This window comes from Lepidochelys olivacea (assembly GCF_965140295.1).
Source record: "Lepidochelys olivacea isolate rLepOli2 genome assembly, chromosome: 17".
NCBI lineage: Eukaryota > Metazoa > Chordata > Testudines > Cheloniidae > Lepidochelys > Lepidochelys olivacea.
This window is the reverse complement of record NC_140427.1, coordinates 4,824,129-4,841,662: the sequence shown is the minus strand read 5'-3', so window position 1 is coordinate 4,841,662 and position 17,534 is coordinate 4,824,129. Positions and strand designations below refer to the sequence as shown.

The 17,534-nt window shown below is 47.2% G+C and overlaps 1 protein-coding gene across 1 annotated transcript in view; it reads left to right on the top strand.

Annotated features, from left to right (window-relative positions):
* The window catches only part of TEX14 (testis expressed 14, intercellular bridge forming factor), a 77,600-nt gene that overhangs the window by 5,371 nt on the left and 54,695 nt on the right, over positions 1-17,534 (top strand). The window lies entirely within an intron of this gene.

Sequence of the window (17,534 nt, the reverse complement as noted above, 5' to 3'; positions counted from 1 at the left end):
TCCCCCTGGATGCTCCAGCCTTGGAGCACCCTCAGAGTCGGCGCCTCCCACCGGTAACGTGAAACATGAAGTCTTTAGGGCAGACGAACTCGAGAGAAACAGCTGCAGAGCACGGTAGATAGAGCTCTGTCTGTGGCGGGCTCTGCCTGACAGACAAACGTTCACTGTAACGTCACGTGGTAGCGAAGAGCCTGTGAGAAGTATCGCAGTTTCAGGAAGTAAAAGCAAGAGGGTTTGATTGGTTGCTAGGAGCTCCACATGCTAATCAGGAGACGTGTTTCTGTAAATAGCGACATAAAAATCTTCTAATGTTCAGCGTTCTAAAGCTGTCTGAATTGTGCTTTAATGAAAGGGGCACTTGGTTTCAGAGTTTTGTCCTGTAGTTTGCTAAGGGTGAAAGCTGTTGTATGAAAACATTCACCATGAGAAGAAAGCTTGTGCTTATTCGCCTGGGTGTGTAGCGGAGGAGCATTTTGTTAAGACTATACTTTCAGGGATCATTTCTATAGTTTGTAACTAGAGAAGTGTAGCCGAAAGTGTCCGACCTCGCTAACCATGAGGAGGAGTTAAAGTGTTCTCTTCTGAGCGTGAAGCGAGCAGACAGTGTTGCTTTAATGCAGCTGCTGTCTGTTATTGATGATCGTTCCTTCTTCCTTTTGGGAAGCTGGGAGGGAGAGAACACAGACTGAGTGGTTAGCTCTTATAAAGCAAGTTTAAAATTAGATGTTTAAAACTTTTAGTTTTTGTAATATGGCACTGTTTATGATGCTGGTTTAGAGTATTTTTAATAGTAAATCTTAAGATTTATTTTGGAAGGTTTCTGGTAGGGTTTGAAACAGAAGTAAAAGGAGTCTGAGAAATAGTGTTTTAAAGATTTCTTATTCAGTAATTACTAAAAGAATTCTAAAATTTTTTTATGCTGCTATATCTCTTTTTTGTTATAATCTATTTCAGAATTTAGGTAGGGGCCTGATTCTGCAAGTTCTCTTCCTTTTCCTCTTTTTTCTTTCTTCTCTTCTCCCCTCTTTTTTCTGAAAGCACCTATTTTCACTTCTACTGCTCTGGCAGTTGGCTGGTGTGTGGTTTGCTCTCCATGGAGTCGGTAGAGTGTGGAATGGGGAGAAAGGAGGCTTACACAGAGTCCCTGCCATTGGGAAGAATGGAGGACCCTGCTGTGGGTGGATAGCAAGCACACAGAACCCTGGAATGGGTGGAGGAGACAATGAAGGGCATGGGGGGAAGGGATTTACATATGTCAACATCTCCCTCACCCCCTGGGTGTTTTCCTTCCTTATTTCTTCTCTTTTCTATCTGAAGTAAATGAAAAATCCACACCCCTGAGTGATGTAGCTGAGCTGACCTAAACCCTGGTGTAGACTGTGCTAGTTGGAGAAGTGGGAGGGGAGAGCACAGACGGAGTGGTTAGGCTTTGTATACTGAATAAAAGGAGGTTTTTTAGTGTTCCTGAAATCTAGTTATGGGGAAGCTTAGCTATAATAGCTTTATTTAGAAGCTTGTATAACCTTAGGTGCTGGTAGTTTGGTTTTCTTTTTGCTGAGTGGGTTTTGAGTAAATCATTAGTTTACTTGGTTTCTTTCATAATCTGAAGGGGCTTGAGGATCTAAATCCTTCTACTCCCCCTGTCCCCCATGTGAAGGGGAACAGCCTCAATCTTTTGTCTTACTCTGCTTTGTAGTAGAAAGATACTCTATTTAAATAGTCATGATCCATTTAGGTCAATCCTTATGCTGAATGGCGGGCGGGAGGGTGTATAAATCATTTGAGGCTCTTGCGCCACGCTCTGTGTGGCCTGTGTTTTTCTTTGTTTTAAAATGAGACTATCTAGTTTTTATGTAAATATATTTGGGTAGTTTCACTCATATTTATATTGCAGTGAATTTCATGTGCTCTTGTCTCACGGCAGACATGGGGAAAAAAACCCTGTGGCAATGGACTTTGCAAAATTATACACTAGTGGTTCTCAACTTGTGGCTCAATCAGCATACAGCTGTGGCTCATGTGGCATCCTCAGGGCCATACAGGTAGTATATATATTTTGTGGAGGTGGCTCACATAACACAGAGAAAGCTGCATATGAAGCCCATAATGGTAAATAGGGGGAGACCCAGAAGATATCTTCTTTCCAAGCGGGGATTGTGCAGGGAGGAACAACAGACTTAGTGCAGCTGTGTTGTCTCTGTCTGTTAGCATTGAAATGGTTCAGAATGCCTTGGTTCAAGTGGCACCAGTTCTAAGAGTAAGGGTGATTTAGTGCAGTTGTTCTGAACCAGGGGTATGCAATGGTCTTCCAGGGGGTATATCATCTCTTCTAGATACTTGCCTAGTTTTACAATAGGCTACATAGAAAGCATTAGTGAATTTGTAACAAATTAAAATTCATACAGTGACTTGTTTATACTGTTCTCTATGCTATACACTGAAATGTAAGTACAATATTTATATTTCAGTTGATTTATTTTTACATGGTAAAAATGAGAACGTAAACAATATTTCAGTAATAGCGTGCTGAGTTGTGACACTTTCCTATTATGTCTGATTTTGTAAGCAAGTAGTTTTTAAGTGAGGTGAAACTTGGGGGTATGCAAGAGAAATCAGACTCCTGAAAGGGGTACAGTTGTCTGTAAAGGTTGAGAGACACTGATTTAGTGCAGTACCACCAGTAACATGGAACCCTACAAAATTTCAGTGCAGATGAATTTGAGAGCAAAGGAGAGAGCAACAGCTGCAGAGTATCCTAGAAAGGGCTGACCTGTTGGCATTGTCTGTGCCTGACAAGCTGTCATGTGGTACAGAGGAGCCTGTGAGAAGTATCGCAGTTTCAGGAAGTAAAAGCAAGAGGGTTTGATTGGTTGCTAGGAGCTCCACATGCTAATCAGGAGACGTGTTTCTGTAAATAGCGACATAAAAATCTTCTAATGTTCAGCGTTCTAAAGCTGTCTGAATTGTGCTTTAATGAAAGGGGCACTTGGTTTCAGAGTTTTGTCCTGTAGTTTGCTAAGGGTGAAAGCTGTTGTATGAAAACATTTACCATGAGAAGAAAGCTTGTGCTTATTCGCCTGGGTGTGTAGCGGAGGAGCATTTTGTTAAGACTATACTTTCAGGGATCATTTCTATAGTTTGTAACTAGAGAAGTGTAGCCGAAAGTGTCCGACCTCGCTAACCATGAGGAGGAGTTAAAGTGTTCTCTTCTGAGCGTGAAGCGAGCAGACAGTGTTGCTTTAATGCAGCTGCTGTCTGTTATTGATGACCGTTCCTTCTTCCTTTTGGGAAGCTGGGAGGGAGAGAACACAGACTGAGTGGTTAGCTCATATAAAGCAAGTTTAAAATTAGATCTTTAGAACTTTTAGTTTTTGTGATATGGCACTGTTTATGATGCTGGCCTAGGGTATTTTTAAATCTTAATTTTATTATAGAAGGTTTTTTTTATTCAGTAGTTACTGAAAGAATTCTAAAGTGCTTTTATGCTGCTATATCTCTTTTTTGCTATAATCTATTACAGAATTTAGGTAAGGGCCTGATTCTGCAAGTTCTCTTCCTTTTTTACTTTTTTCTCTTCTCTTCTGTCCCCCCCCCCCTTTTTTTTTCCCCCTGCAAGTCTGTATTTTCATTTCTACTGCTCTGGCAGTTGGTTGGTACATCAAAAGCACTAGTGAAGTTGTAACAAATTAAATTTCATACAATGACTTGTTTATACTGAATATAAGAACAGCCATATTGGGTCATACCAAATATCCATCTAGCCCAGTATCTGGTCTTCCGACAGTGGCCAATGCCACGTGCCGCAGGGGGAATAAACAGAACAGGTAATCATCAAGTGATTCCATCCACTGTCGACCATTCCCAGCTTCTGGCAAAGAGAGGCTACGGACACCATCCCTGCCCACCCTGGCTAATAGCCATTGATAGACTTATCCTCCATGAATTTATCTAGTTGTTTTTTGAACCCTGGTATAGTCTTGGCCTTCACAACATCCTCTGGCAAGGAGTTCCACAGGTTGACTGTGCATTGTGTGAAAAAATACTTCCTTTTGTTTGTTTTAAACCTGCTGCCTATTAATTTCATTTGGTGACCCCCTAGTTCTTGTGTTATGAGAAGGAGTAAATAACATGTATTTACTTTCTCCACAGCAGTCATGATTTTCTAGACCTCTAAAATATCCCCCCTTAGTTGTCTTTTTTCCAAGCTCAAAAGTCCCAGTTTTATTAATCTCTCCTAATATGGCAGACGCTCCATACCCCTAATATTTTTTGTTACCCTTTTCTGAACCTTTTCCAATTCCAATATATCTTTTTTGAGATGGGGTGACCACATCTGCATGCAGTATTCAAGATGTGGGCGTACCATGGATTTATATAGAGGCAATATGATATTTTCTGTCTTATCTATCCCTTTCTTAATGATTCCCAAGATTCTATTCGGTTTTTTGACTGCCACTGCACATTGAGTGGATGTTTTCAGAGAACTATCCATAATGACTCCAAGATCTCTTTCTTGAGTGGTAACAGCTAATTTAGACCCCATCATTTTATACATATAGTTGGGATTATGTTTTCCAATATGCATTACTTTGCATTTATCAACATTTAATTTCATCTGCCATTTTGTTGCCCAGTCACCCAGTTTTGAGACATCCTTTTGTAGCTCTTCAGTCTGCCTGAGACTTAACTATCTTGAGTAGTTTTGTATCATCTGCAAATTTTGCCACCTCACTGTTTACCCCTTTTTCCAGATCATCTATGAATATGTTGAATAGGACTGGACCCAGTACAGACTCCTGGGGAACACTGTTATTTACCTTTCTCCATCCTGAAAACTGACCATTTATTCCTACCCTTTGTTTCCTATCTTTTAACCAGTTACCAATCCGTGCGAGGATGTTCCCTCTTATCCCATGATTGCTTGCTTTGCTTAATAGCCTTTGGTGAGGGACCTTGTCAAAGGCTTTCTGAAAATCTGAATACACTATATTCACTGGATCCTCCTTGTCCACAGGCTTGTTGACCCCCTCAAAGAATTCTAGTAGATTGGTGAGGCATGATTTCCCTTATCAAAAACCATGTTGACTATTCTCCAACAAATTACATTCATCTATGTGTCTGACGGTTTTGTTCTTTTCAACCAGTTTGCCCGGTACTGAAGTCAGGCTTACCGGCCTGTAATTGCCGGGGTCACCTCTGGAGCCCTTTTTAAAAATTGGTGTCACCTTAGCTATCCTCCAGTCATTTGGTACAGAAGCTGATTTAAATGCTAAGTTACAGACTACAGTTAGTAGTCCTGCAATTTCACATTTGAGTTCCTTCAGAACTCTTGGGTGAATACCATCTGGTCCTGGTGACTTATTACTGTTTAGTTTATCAATTTGTTCCAAAACGTCCTCTAATGACACCTCAATCTGGGACAGTTCCTCGGATTTGTCACCTAAAAAGAATGGCTCAGGTTTGGGAATCTCCCTCACATTCTCAACTGTGAAGACCGATGCAAAGAATTCATTTAAAAAAATGTAATGTGGATAAATGTAAAGTAATGCACATTGGAAAAAATAACCTCAACTATACATACAATACGATGGGGGCTAATTTAGCTACAACTAATCAGGAGAAAGATCTTGGAGTCATTGTGGATAGTTCTCTGAAGATATCTATGCAGTCTGCAGGGGCAGTCAAAAAAAGCAAACGGGATGTTAGGAATCATTTAAAAAGGGATAGAGAATAAGATGGAAAAGAATATCTTCTGCCCTTATATAAATTCATGGTATGCCCACATCTTGAATACTGCGTACAGATGTGGTCTCCTCATCTCAAAAAAGATGTACTGGCATTAGAAAAGGTTCAGAAAAGGGCAACTAAAATGATTAGGGGTTTGGAACGAGTCCCATATGAGGAGAGAGTAAAGAGGCTAGGACTTTTCAGCTTGGAAAAGAGGAGACAAAGGGGGGATAGGATAGAGGTATATAAAATCATGAGTGGTGTGGAGAAAGTGAATAAGGAAAAGTTATGTACTTGTTCCCATAATATGAGAACTAGGGGCCACCAAATGAAATTAATGGGTAGCAGGTTTAAAACAAATAAAAGGAAGTTCTTCTTCACTCCCTCCCTCTCCTCATATGAGACATGTTTACTTTACATTTATCCACATTAAATTTCATTTGCCATTTTGTTGCCCAATCACTTAGTTTGGTAAGATCTTTTTGAAGTTCTTCACAGTCTGCTTTGGTCTTAACTATCTTGAGCGGTTTAGTATTGTCTGCAAACTTTGCTACCTCACTGTTTACCCCTTTCTCCAGATCATTTATGAATAAGTTGAATAGGATTGGTCCTACGAGTGACCCTTGGGGAACACCACTAGTTACCCCTCTTCATTCTGAAAATTTACCATTTTTTCCTACCCTTTGTTCCCTGTCTTTTAACCAGTTCTCAATCCATGAAAGGATTTTGTGTAGTTACCCTTTCTGAAATTAAATGGTACAGTATTGGGCCGCTGTGGTGTTTTCCCCGTTACAGGGATGTTAAATTTAATTATATTATGGTCACTATTACCAAACGGTCCAGCTATATTCACCTCTTGGACCTGATCCTGTGTTCCATTTAGGATTAAATCAAGAATTGCCTCTCCCCTTGTGGGTTCCAGGACTAGCTGCTCCAAGAAGCAGTCATTTAAGGTATCAAGAAACTTTATCTTTGCATTCTGTCCTGAGGTGATTTCTATCCAGTCAATATGTGGATAGTTGAAAACCCCCATTATTATTGAGTTTTTAATTTTAGTAGCCTCTCTAATCTACCTGAGCATTTTGCAGTTATCATCACCATTCTGGTCAGGTGGTCAGTAATATATCCCTACGGCTATATTTTTATTATTTGTGCTGAGTTGTGACACTTTTGTACTATGTTTTATTTTGTAAGCAACTAGGTTTTTAAGTGAGGTGAAACTTGGGGGTTTGCAAGAGAAATCAGACTCCTGAAAGGGGTACAGTTGTCTGTAAAGGTTGAGAGCCACTGATTTAGTGCAGTACTACCGGTAACGTGCAGGGGTGGATTAACTTTTTGTGGGGCCCAGCGCCAAATATACTTGTGGGCTCCCATGGGGAAGGTGCAGGGGGGTGAGATAGTCAGTCTCCAGAGTGAAAGGCGGGCTGGGGGCAATGCTGCACAGCGTGATGGGAGCAGCCCCGCTCTGCGCAGCCCAGCAGGAGGGCACCGTTTACAAACCTGCAGCTGCCAGACACACACTGGCCTTCCCACCCCGGTGCTGCCAGCATGCCCCTTCCCTTTGAGGGCGGGCCCGCACCACACTGCCCCCCGTCCAGTACCCCACCCTTATGCCCAGCGCCCCCTCACCCAGAGACCTCCACCACAGATCTCTATGCCCAGCTGCCACTCATCCCAGAGACCTCCCCCACTGGCCTCCCACCACAACTGCACAGCACCCTGCACACCACACTGCTCACGCCGCGCCCCCCGCCCATAGACCTCGCCACTGCCCACCACCTTCCACACAGACCCACGATCACAGCTGCACAGCACCCCATATTCCTGAGGGGATTCTGCACCAAAAAATTAAAAATTCTGTGCACAATATTTTAAAATTCTGCAAATTTTATTTATCAATAAATAAAGGTGGAGGCTCCAACATGGCAGTGGGGAGTACAGGCCACTGGTTGCATGGAGGTGGGAGATTACCCTGCAGCCTCCCACCACGCCACCCCAAGATAGGAACTCGGCAGTGAGGCTGCACCTGACCCTGCCACAGTGCAAGGGCCAGGCCTGCCACAGAAACACCCTGGGGCCCTGCTCCCCTGTGCCAGGCGCACCAGGTGTGGGTGAGCAGGCTCAGCCCAGCAGCAGGATCCAAGTGCAGAAGGACTTAGTGTGGGGGGATCCAGGTGGGGATAAGAGAGTTCTCTGTGGGGCAGTCTGCGTGCACGTGGCTCAGTGGGAGATCTGGATGCACAGAAGCTCATTGGGGGGTTCCAGGTGCAGGGGCAGTGAGACTCTGCAGGGGATCCAGGTGAAGGTGTTTGGGGCTCAGCAGGGGGGTCTAGGAGCAGGGGAGGTGGGGTTCATTTGGGTGGGGGTCCAGGTGCAGGTGGTTGGGGCTCTGTGGGGAGGGTGTCTGGGGGGGCTCATCAGGGTGGTACAGATGCAGGGGAGGTGGGGCTTGTCAGGGTGACAGTTCGATGGGCCTGCTTAACAGGGGAGCCCCAGCTTCTGCCAAAGGGATGCCGCATGCTGGGCTCCAGCTTTACCCATCCCATGTCCCTTCCCCACCACTCCAGCTCCTCCTCATCCCACCCCTTTCCTCCCCACTGCCTCTTTCCCCCAGCCCCCGTGTCCCTCCCGGCCCCGGTTCCCGATCTCCCTTCGCTTCCCCATCCCATGCCCCTTCCACACCCCTCCATCTCCTCCCCAGGCTTCGGGGACAGGGGGGAAACTGCCCCCCCAACACGAGCCGGTGGAGTGGAGCGGGTTCAGGCCGGGTCGCTCCACTTCCTGCCGCCGGTGATTGCAGGGCAAGCCCGACCCCGACACCGCTCTCATGGGGTGGCAGGAAGTGGAGAGATCCCGCCCTAGCCCGCTCCGCTCTGCTTCCCTGGCTCCCGGACTTTGGGGGAGGGGAGAACTGCCCCCCCGCACTCACCAGCGGCGTGGCTGGGAGCCGGCGGAGCGGGTTGGGACCAAGTTGCTACATTTCCTGCTGCCTGGTGAGTGGGGGCGGGCCCAACCCCTGCTGCAGTCCTCCAGGACGCACAGCTCAGGGGAGGAGGTTTTGGGGGGAAGGGACAGCGTGGGGGCGGGGCTGGGATGGAGCAGGGGCGGGGGCAGCTTTCCTGGCCGGCTCAGCCGGCTGGGGGATTGGGCTGGCCGGGGCCCTTCTTACTCTGGGCCCGGCGCCATGGTAAACCCGGTACTGGTAACATGGAACCATATAAAGGCTGTTAGTGCAGATGAATTTGAGAGCAAGCCAGAGAGAAACAGATGTAGAGCATGCTAGAAAGGGCGGTACTGTTCGCATTGTCTGTGCCTGACAAGCTGTCATGTGGTACAGAGGAGCCTGTGAGAAGTATCGCAGTTTCAGGAAGTAAAAGCAAGAGGGTTTGATTGGTTGCTAGGAGCTCCACATGCTAATCAGGAGACGTGTTTCTGTAAATAGCGACATAAAAATCTTCTAATGTTCCGCGTTCTAAAGCTGTCTGAATTGTGCTTTAATGAAAGGGGCACTTGGTTTCAGAGTTTTGTCCTGTAGTTTGCTAAGGGTGAAAGCTGTTGTATGAAAACATTCACCATGAGAAGAAAGCTTGTGCTTATTCGCCTGGGTGTGTAGCCGAGGAGCGTTTTGTTAAGACTATACTTTCAGGGATCATTTCTATAGTTTGTAACTAGAGAAGTGTAGCCGAAAGTGTCCGACCTCGCTAACCATGAGGAGGAGTTAAAGTGTTCTCTTCTGAGCGTGAAGCGAGCAGACAGTGTTGCTTTAATGCAGCTGCTGTCTGTTATTGATGACCGTTCCTTCTTCCTTTTGGGAAGCTGGGAGGGAGAGAACACAGACTGAGTGGTTAGCTCTTTTATGTTGTTTAAAAAAAAGGAAAAGGTTTTTTTTTTTTAAAAATCTGCTGTGTGTGGTAGGTAATTTATCTCAGTTAGAATCTGGTAAAATATAAAATTTTGTTAATGTTTGAGTGCTCTTTAAGATGTATCTATATAATATGTAGAATTAAGTGCAATAGAAATGTATTTTTAATTAAAATTACTAAAACAATAGTGGTAGCTGTATGGGTCCCAGGATCTGAGAGACAAAGTGGGTGATGTAATGGCATCAACTATGGGAAAGGGACTGAGAGACTTTTTCCACTGGACCATATGAACTGGAACCATGAACATTAAATCTCGCCAAATGAGGGTAAATCCATCCTCATAGAATATCAGGGTTGGAAGGGACCTCAGGAGGTCATCTAGTCCAACCCCCTGTTCAAAGCAGGACTAATCCCCCATAGTTGCCCCAGATCCCTTAAATGGTCCCTTCAAGGATTGAACTCACAACCCTGGGTTTAGCAGGCTAATGCTCAAACCACTGAGCTATCCCTCCCCACATCCACTCATTATACTCCACACCTGAACATAGCCATTATGTGAAGGACATACCCCCATATCTCAATGTCTGTACTTTGACACATTAACCTTTTACCCCCAATCAGGGATATTGTATTCTGTACGCCACCCATTCCTAAACCGAATTTCTCACCCCTTGATAATCTTTACCTTATTCCCTGATAACCAGAAACTTCTATGCTTAAACTCTGTACCGTTTTCTTTTTACTTCAACATCTTCTTAGTAAAATTATTAAATCTCTTATTGGACAAACTTCAGTTGGTGAAAGAGACAAGCTTACACAAAGCTCTTCTTCAGACTGTCACAACTAAATACAAGGTGGGACACTTGTTTGGTAAGGAGTTATCATACATTGTAAGGGTATGTCTACACTACGGAATAAGGTCGAATTTATAGAAGTTGGTTTTTTAGAAATCGGTTTTATATATTCGAGTGTGTGTGTCCCCACAGAAAATGCTCTAAGTGCATTAACTCGGCGGAGTGCTTCCACAGTACCGAGGCTAGAGTCGACTTCCGGAGCATTGCCCTGTGGATAGCTATCCCACAGTTCCCGCAGTCTTCGCTGCCCATTGGATTTCTGGGTTGAGATCCCAATGCCTGATGGGGCTAGAACATTGTCGCGGGTGGTTCTGGGTACATATCGTCAGGCCCCCGTTCCCTCCCTCCCTCCGTGAAAGCAAGGGCAGACAATCGTTTCGCGCCTTTTTTCCTGAGTTACCTGTGCAGACGCCATACCACGGCAAGCATGGAGCCCACTCAGGTAACCGTCACCCTATGTCTCCTGGGTGCTGGCACACGTGGTACGGCTTTGCTACACAGTAGCAGCAACCCATTGCCTTCTGGCAGCAGACAGTGTAGTATGACTGGTAGCTGTCCTTGTCGTGTCCGAGGTGCTCCTGGCCACGTCGGCTGGGAGCGCCTGGACAGACATGGGCGCAGGGGCTAAATTTGGAGTGACTTGACCAGGTCATTCTCTTTAGTCCTGCAGTCAGTCCTATTGAACCGTCTTATGGTGAGCAGGCAGGCGATACGGATTGCTAGCAGTCGTACTGTACCATCTTCTGCCGGGCAGGCAAGAGATGAGGATGGCAAGCAGTCGTATTGTACCATCTTCTGCCGGGCAGGCAAGAGATGAGGATGGCAAGCAGTCGTATTGTACCATCTTCTGCCAGGCAGGCAAGAGATGAGAATGGCTACCAGTCGTACTGTACCATCTTCTGCTGAGCAGCCATGAGATGTGGATGGCATGCAGTCCTTCTGCACCATCTGCTGCCAGCCAAAGATGTAAAAGATAGATGGAGTGGATCAAAACAACAAAGAGACCAGATTTGTTTTGTACTCATTTGCCTCCTCCCCTGTCTAGGGGACTCATTCCTCTGGGTCACACTGCAGTCACTCACAGAGAAGGTGCAGCAAGGTAAATCTAGCCATGTATCAATCAGAAGCCAGGCTAACCTCCTCGTTCCAATAAGAACAATAACTTAGGTGCACCATTTCTTATTGGAACCCTCCGTGAAGTCCTGCCTGAAATACTCCTTGATGTAAAGACACCCCCTTTGTTGATTTTAGCTCCCTGAAGCCAACCCTGTAAGCCATGTCGTCAGTCGCCCCTCCCTCCGTCAGAGCAACGGCAGACAATCGTTCCGCGCCTTTTTTCTGTGCGGACGCCATACCAAGGCAAGCATGGAGGCCGCTCAGCTCACTTTGGCAATTAGGAGCACATTAAACACCACACGCATTATCCAGCAGTATATGCAGCACCAGAACCGGGCAAAGCGTTACCGGGTGAGGAGGCGACGTCAGCGCGGTCACATGAGTGATCAGGACATGGACACAGATTTCTCTGAAAGCATGGGCCCTGCTAATGCATGCATCATGGTGCTAATGGGGCAGGTTCATGCTGTGGACCGCCGATTCTGGGCTCGGGAAACAAGCACAGACTGGTGGGACCGCATAGTGTTGCAGGTCTGGGACGATTCCCAGTGGCTGCGAAACTTTCGCATGCGTAAGGGCACTTTCATGGAAGTTTGTGACTTGCTTTCCCCTGCCCTGAGGCGCATGAATACCAAGATGAGAGCAGCCCTCACAGTTGAGATGCGAGTGGCGATAGCACTGTGGAAGCTTGCAACGCCAGACAGCTACCGGTCACTAGGGAATTAATTTGGAGTGGGCAAATCTACTGTGGGGGCTGCTGTGATGCAAGTAGCCCACGCAATCAAAGATCTGCTGATATCAAGGGTAGTGACCCTGGGAAATGTGCAGGTCATAGTGGATGGCTTTGCTGCAATGGGATTCCCTAACTGTGGTGGGGCCATAGACGGAACCCATATCCCTATCTTGGCACCGGAGCACCAAGCCGCTGAATACATAAACCGCAAGGGGTACTTTTCAATAGTGCTGCAAGGTCTGGTGGATCACAAGGGACGTTTCACCAACATCAACATGGGATGGCCGGGAAAGATACATGACGCTCGCATCTTCAGGAACTCTGGTCTGTTTCAAAAGCTGCAGGAAGGGACTTTATTCCCAGACCAGAAAATAACTGTTGGGGATGCTGAAATGCCTATATGTATCCTTGAGGACCCAGCCTACCCCTTAATGCCATGGCTCATGAAGCCGGACACAGGCAGCCTGGACAGTAGTCAGGAGCTGTTCAACTACAGGCTGAGCAAGTGCAGAATGGTGGTAGAATGTGCATTTGGACGTTTAAAGGCGTGCTGGCGCAGTTTACTGACTCAGTTAGACCTCAGCGAAACCAATATTCCCACTGTTATTACTGCTTGCTGTGCGCTCCATAATATCTGTGAGAGTAAGGGGGAGACGTTTATGGCGGGGTAGGAGGTTGAGGCAAATTGCCTGGCTGCTGGTTTTGCACAGCCAGACACCAGGGCGGTTAGAAGAGCACAGGAGGGCGCGGTACGCATCACAGAAGCTTTGAAAACCAGTTTCATGACTGGCCAGGCTACGAAAGTGAAAGTTCTGTTTGTTTCTCCTTGATGAAACCTCCCGCCCCTTGGTTCACTCTACTTCCCTGTAAGCTAACCACCCGCCCCTCCTCCCTTCAATCACCGCTTGCAGAGGCAATAAAGTCATTGTTGCTTCACATTCATGCATTCTTTATTCATTCATCACACAAATAGGGGGATGACTACCAAGGTAGCCCAGGAGGGGTGGTGGAGGAGGGAAGGAAAATGCCACACAGCACTTTAAGCACAGCTCTTTAAAAGTTTACAACTTTAAAATTTATTGAATGACAGCCTTCTTTTTTTTGGGCAATCCTCTGTGGTGGAGTGGCTGATTGGTCGGAGGCCCCCCCCACCGCGTTCTTGGGCGTCTGGGTGTGGAGGCTATGGAACTTGGGGAGGAGGGCGGTTGGTTACGGAGGGGCTGCAGTGGCAGTCTGTGCTCCAGCTGCCTTTGCTGCAGCTCAACGATACACTGGAGCATACCGGTTTGGTCCTCCAACAGCCTCAGCATTGAATCCTGCCTCCTCTCATCACGCTGCCGCCACATTTGAGCTTCAGCCCTCTCTTCAGCCCGCCACTTACTCTCTTCAGCCCGCCACTTACTCTCTTCAGCCCGCCACCTCTCCTCCCGGTCATTTTGTGCTTTCCTGCACTCTGACATTATTTGCCTCCATGCATTCGTCTGTGCTCTCTCAGTGTGGGAGGACAGCATGAGCTCGGACAACATTTCATCACGAGTGCGTTTTTTTTCTTTCTAAGCTTCACTAGCCTCTGGGAAGGAGAAGATCCTGTGATCATTGAAACACATGCAGCTGGTGGAGAAAAAAAAAGGGACAGCGGTATTTAAAAAGACACATTTTATAAAACAGTGGCTACACTCTTTCAAGGTAAACCTTGCTGTTAACATTACATACATAGCACATGTGCTTTCGTTACAAGGTTGCATTTTGCCTCCCCCCACCGCGTGGCTACCCCCTCTACCCTCCCACCTCCCCGTGGCTAACAGCGGGGAACATTTCTGTTTAGCCACAGGCAAACAGCCCAGCAGGAATGGGCTCCTCTGAGTGTCCCCTGAAGAAAAGCATCCTATTTCAATCAGGTGACCATGAATTATATCTCACTCTCCTGAGGATAACACACAGAGATAAAAAACGGATGTTGTTTGAATGCCAGCAAACATACACTGCAATGTTTTGTTCTACAATGATTCCGGAGTACGTGTTACTGGCCTGGAGTGGTAAAGTGTCCTACCATGAAGGATGCAATAAGGTTGCCCTCCCCAGAAACCTTTTGCAAAGGCTTTGGGAGTACATCCAGGAGAACCGCGAATGCCAGGGCAAAGTAATCCTTTCACATGCTTGCTTTTAAACCATGTATAGTATTTTAAAAGGTACACTCACCAGAGGTCCCTTCTCCGCCTGCTGGGTCCAGGAGGCAGCCTTGGGTGGGTTCGCGGGGTACTGGCTCCAGGTCCAGGGTGAGAAACAGTTCCTGGCTGTCGGGAAAACCGGTTTCTCCGCTTGCTTGCTGTGAGCTGTCTACAACCTCATCATCATCATCATCTTCTTCGTCCCCAAAACCTGCTTCCATGTTGCCTCCATCTCCATTGAAGGAGTCAAACAACACGGCTGGGGTAGTGGTGGCTGAACCCCCTTAAATGGCATGCAGCTCATCATAGAAGCGGCATGTTTGGGGCTCTGACCCGGAGCGGCCGTTCACCTCTCTGGTTTTCTGGTAGGCTTGCCTCAGCTCCTTCAGTTTCACGCGGCACTGCTTCGGGTCCCTGTTATGGCCTCTGTCCTTCATGCCCTGGGAGATTTTGACAAAGGTTTTGGCATTTCGAAAACTGGAACGGAGTTCTGATAGCACGGATTCCTCTCCCCAAACAGCTATCAGATCCTGTACCTCCCGTTTGGTCCATGCTGGAGCTCTTTTGCGATTCTGGGACTCCATCATGGTCACCTCTGCTGATGAGCTCTGCATGGTCACCTGCAGCTTGCCACGCTGGCCAAACAGGAAATGAGATTCAAAAGTTTGCGGTTCTTTTCCTGTCTACCTGGCCAGTGCATCTGAGTTGAGAGTGCTGTCCAGAGCGGTCGCAATGGAGCACTCTGGGATAGCTCCCGGAGGCCAATACCGTCGAATTGTGTCCACAGTACCCCAAATTTGACCCGGCAAGGCCGATTTAAGCGCTAATCCCCTTGTCAGGGGTGGAGTAAGGAAATCGATTTTAAGAGCCCTTTAAGTCGAAATAAAGGGCTTCATCATGTGGATGGGTGCAGGTTTACATCGATTTAATGCTGCTAAATTCGACCTAAAGTCCTAGTGTAGACCAGGGCTAAGAGACATTTCAAGGTGAAGTGCTCAACTAACACCTCTGCAATCATAGGACAAAGGTTGGTTAGTGGGTTATAAATTGTTATTAGTGTTACTGGTGGTGTGTCAGTTTTCTTTCACCATGAGGACTGAGAGGTCAGATATTGAGTGGTCATTGTTTGCAAAGTGGTTTGCTACTGGTGGTATGGTGTTTTTGTCTTTTATAATTTTTCTGTGAGTTAATTCGAGAGCATAGTGATTGATTGTTTCATTTCACCCACATAGTTGTTACTGAGGAATTTAGTACTTTGGATGCGGTACTGGAGTGTGGGAATATGGGGGGCTCAAGGGGCATGGCCCCTCCCCTGCCCCTCTTCATCCTCCCGAACCCCCCCACCCAGCCAGGCTGGCTCCTGGAGCCCAGGCAGGGAGCCCGGGCAGCTGTGGGGTGCTGTGGACCCTCCACCTGCCTGGGGTGGGGGCTCCTCAGCCCATGTCACTGCCCTACACCCCACCGCCCCATCCAGGGCAGGAGAGTCCACGGCTCCCCACAGCTGCCTGCGTGCCATGCACGGCTTTTACCTGGACCCGGGTCTGGCTGGGGGGCTGCAGCACGGCTATGGTAAGAGCTGTGTGAGCAGTTGTGGGGAGTCGCGCCATGGACCCTCCACCTGCCCTGAGCGGAGTGGGGGGCTGTGGGGTGGGGACATGGGGCGGGGTTTGCTTTCAACCCCCTCACCCACTGACTCCCAGCAGGTGGAGGGTCCTCAGGCAGCTCCCGGCCCACTCCACCTTAGCTGGGAGCAGGGCCTCGGGCGGAAGAGGAGGGGTGACCCACATTTGGGCAGGCTCTGCCAGGCACCCTTAACAAGGTACGCCACATGTTGTGATAGGCATGTGTAGGACCCATGGATCTTGAAAGGTGTGTTGTGAGAGGTATCTATTGATCATTTTAGCAGTGAGATATGTCTGCATGTTATGGCATGGTCTGGTGCCACTTTGAATGGATGGATCCTGGCCTGTGGGGAGTTTACTTTCTGATTATGAATTTGGCAAAGTTGGGGGGTTTGAAGGCAAGAAGAGGGAGTTCAGGAAAGATTTAAACATATCTTTACCCAGTAAAGATATTACCTAACCCACCTTGTCTCTCTAAAATAATACATTTGAAACTGAAAGTACTGACATGTCCAGAGTGTGACTATCAGAAGTTTAAATTCAACAAGTAGGCTAAAATAGCTTACCATTTGTATCACATGCTCCTTTTTCATAGACAGTAGCTTATTTATTCTTTTAAATTAGGAAAAAGCTTTTTGTTGTGTTGTGTTCATATTAGACAGATCTAGGTTAACTATTTCTGTATTAGTTGCACTTATATATAGGGCCCTACCAAATTCACAGCCATGAAAGACTCGTCACGGACCATGGAATCTGGTCTTCCCCGTGAAATCTGGTCTTTTTTGTGCTTTTACCCCATACTATACAGATTTCACAGGGGAGACCAGTGTTTCTCAAACTGGGGGCCCTGACCCAAAAGAGAGTTGCAGGGGGGTCGCAAGGTTATTTTAGGGGGGTCACCGTATTGCCACCCTTACTTCTGTGCTGCCTTCAGAGCTGGGCGGCTGGAGAACGCTGGCTGTTGGCCAGGTGCCCAGCTCTGAAGGCAGCATCCCACCAGCAGCAGTGCAGAAATAAGGGTGGCAATACCATACCAGGCCACCCTTGCTTCTGTGCTGCTGCCTTCAGAGCTGGGTGGCCAGAAAGTGGTGGCTGTGGACTGAGGGTCCAGCTCTGCAGGCAGCAGCACAGAAGTAAGGGAGGTGGTAGCATACCATGCCGTCCTTACTTCTACGCTGCTGCTGGTGGTGGCGGCTCTGCCTTCAGAGTGGGGCTCCCGGCCAGCAGCCGCCACTCTCCAGCTGCCCAGTTCTGAAGGCAGCACCACTGCCAGCAGCAGGGCACAAGTAAGGGTAGCAGAACCGCAACTCCCCCTACAATCGCCTTGCGACCTGCCCCCGACAGTTCTTTTTTGGGTCAGGATCCCTACAATTACAACATCATGAAATTTCAGATTTAAATAGCTGAAATAATAAAATTTACAATTTTTAAAATCCTATGACAGTGAAATT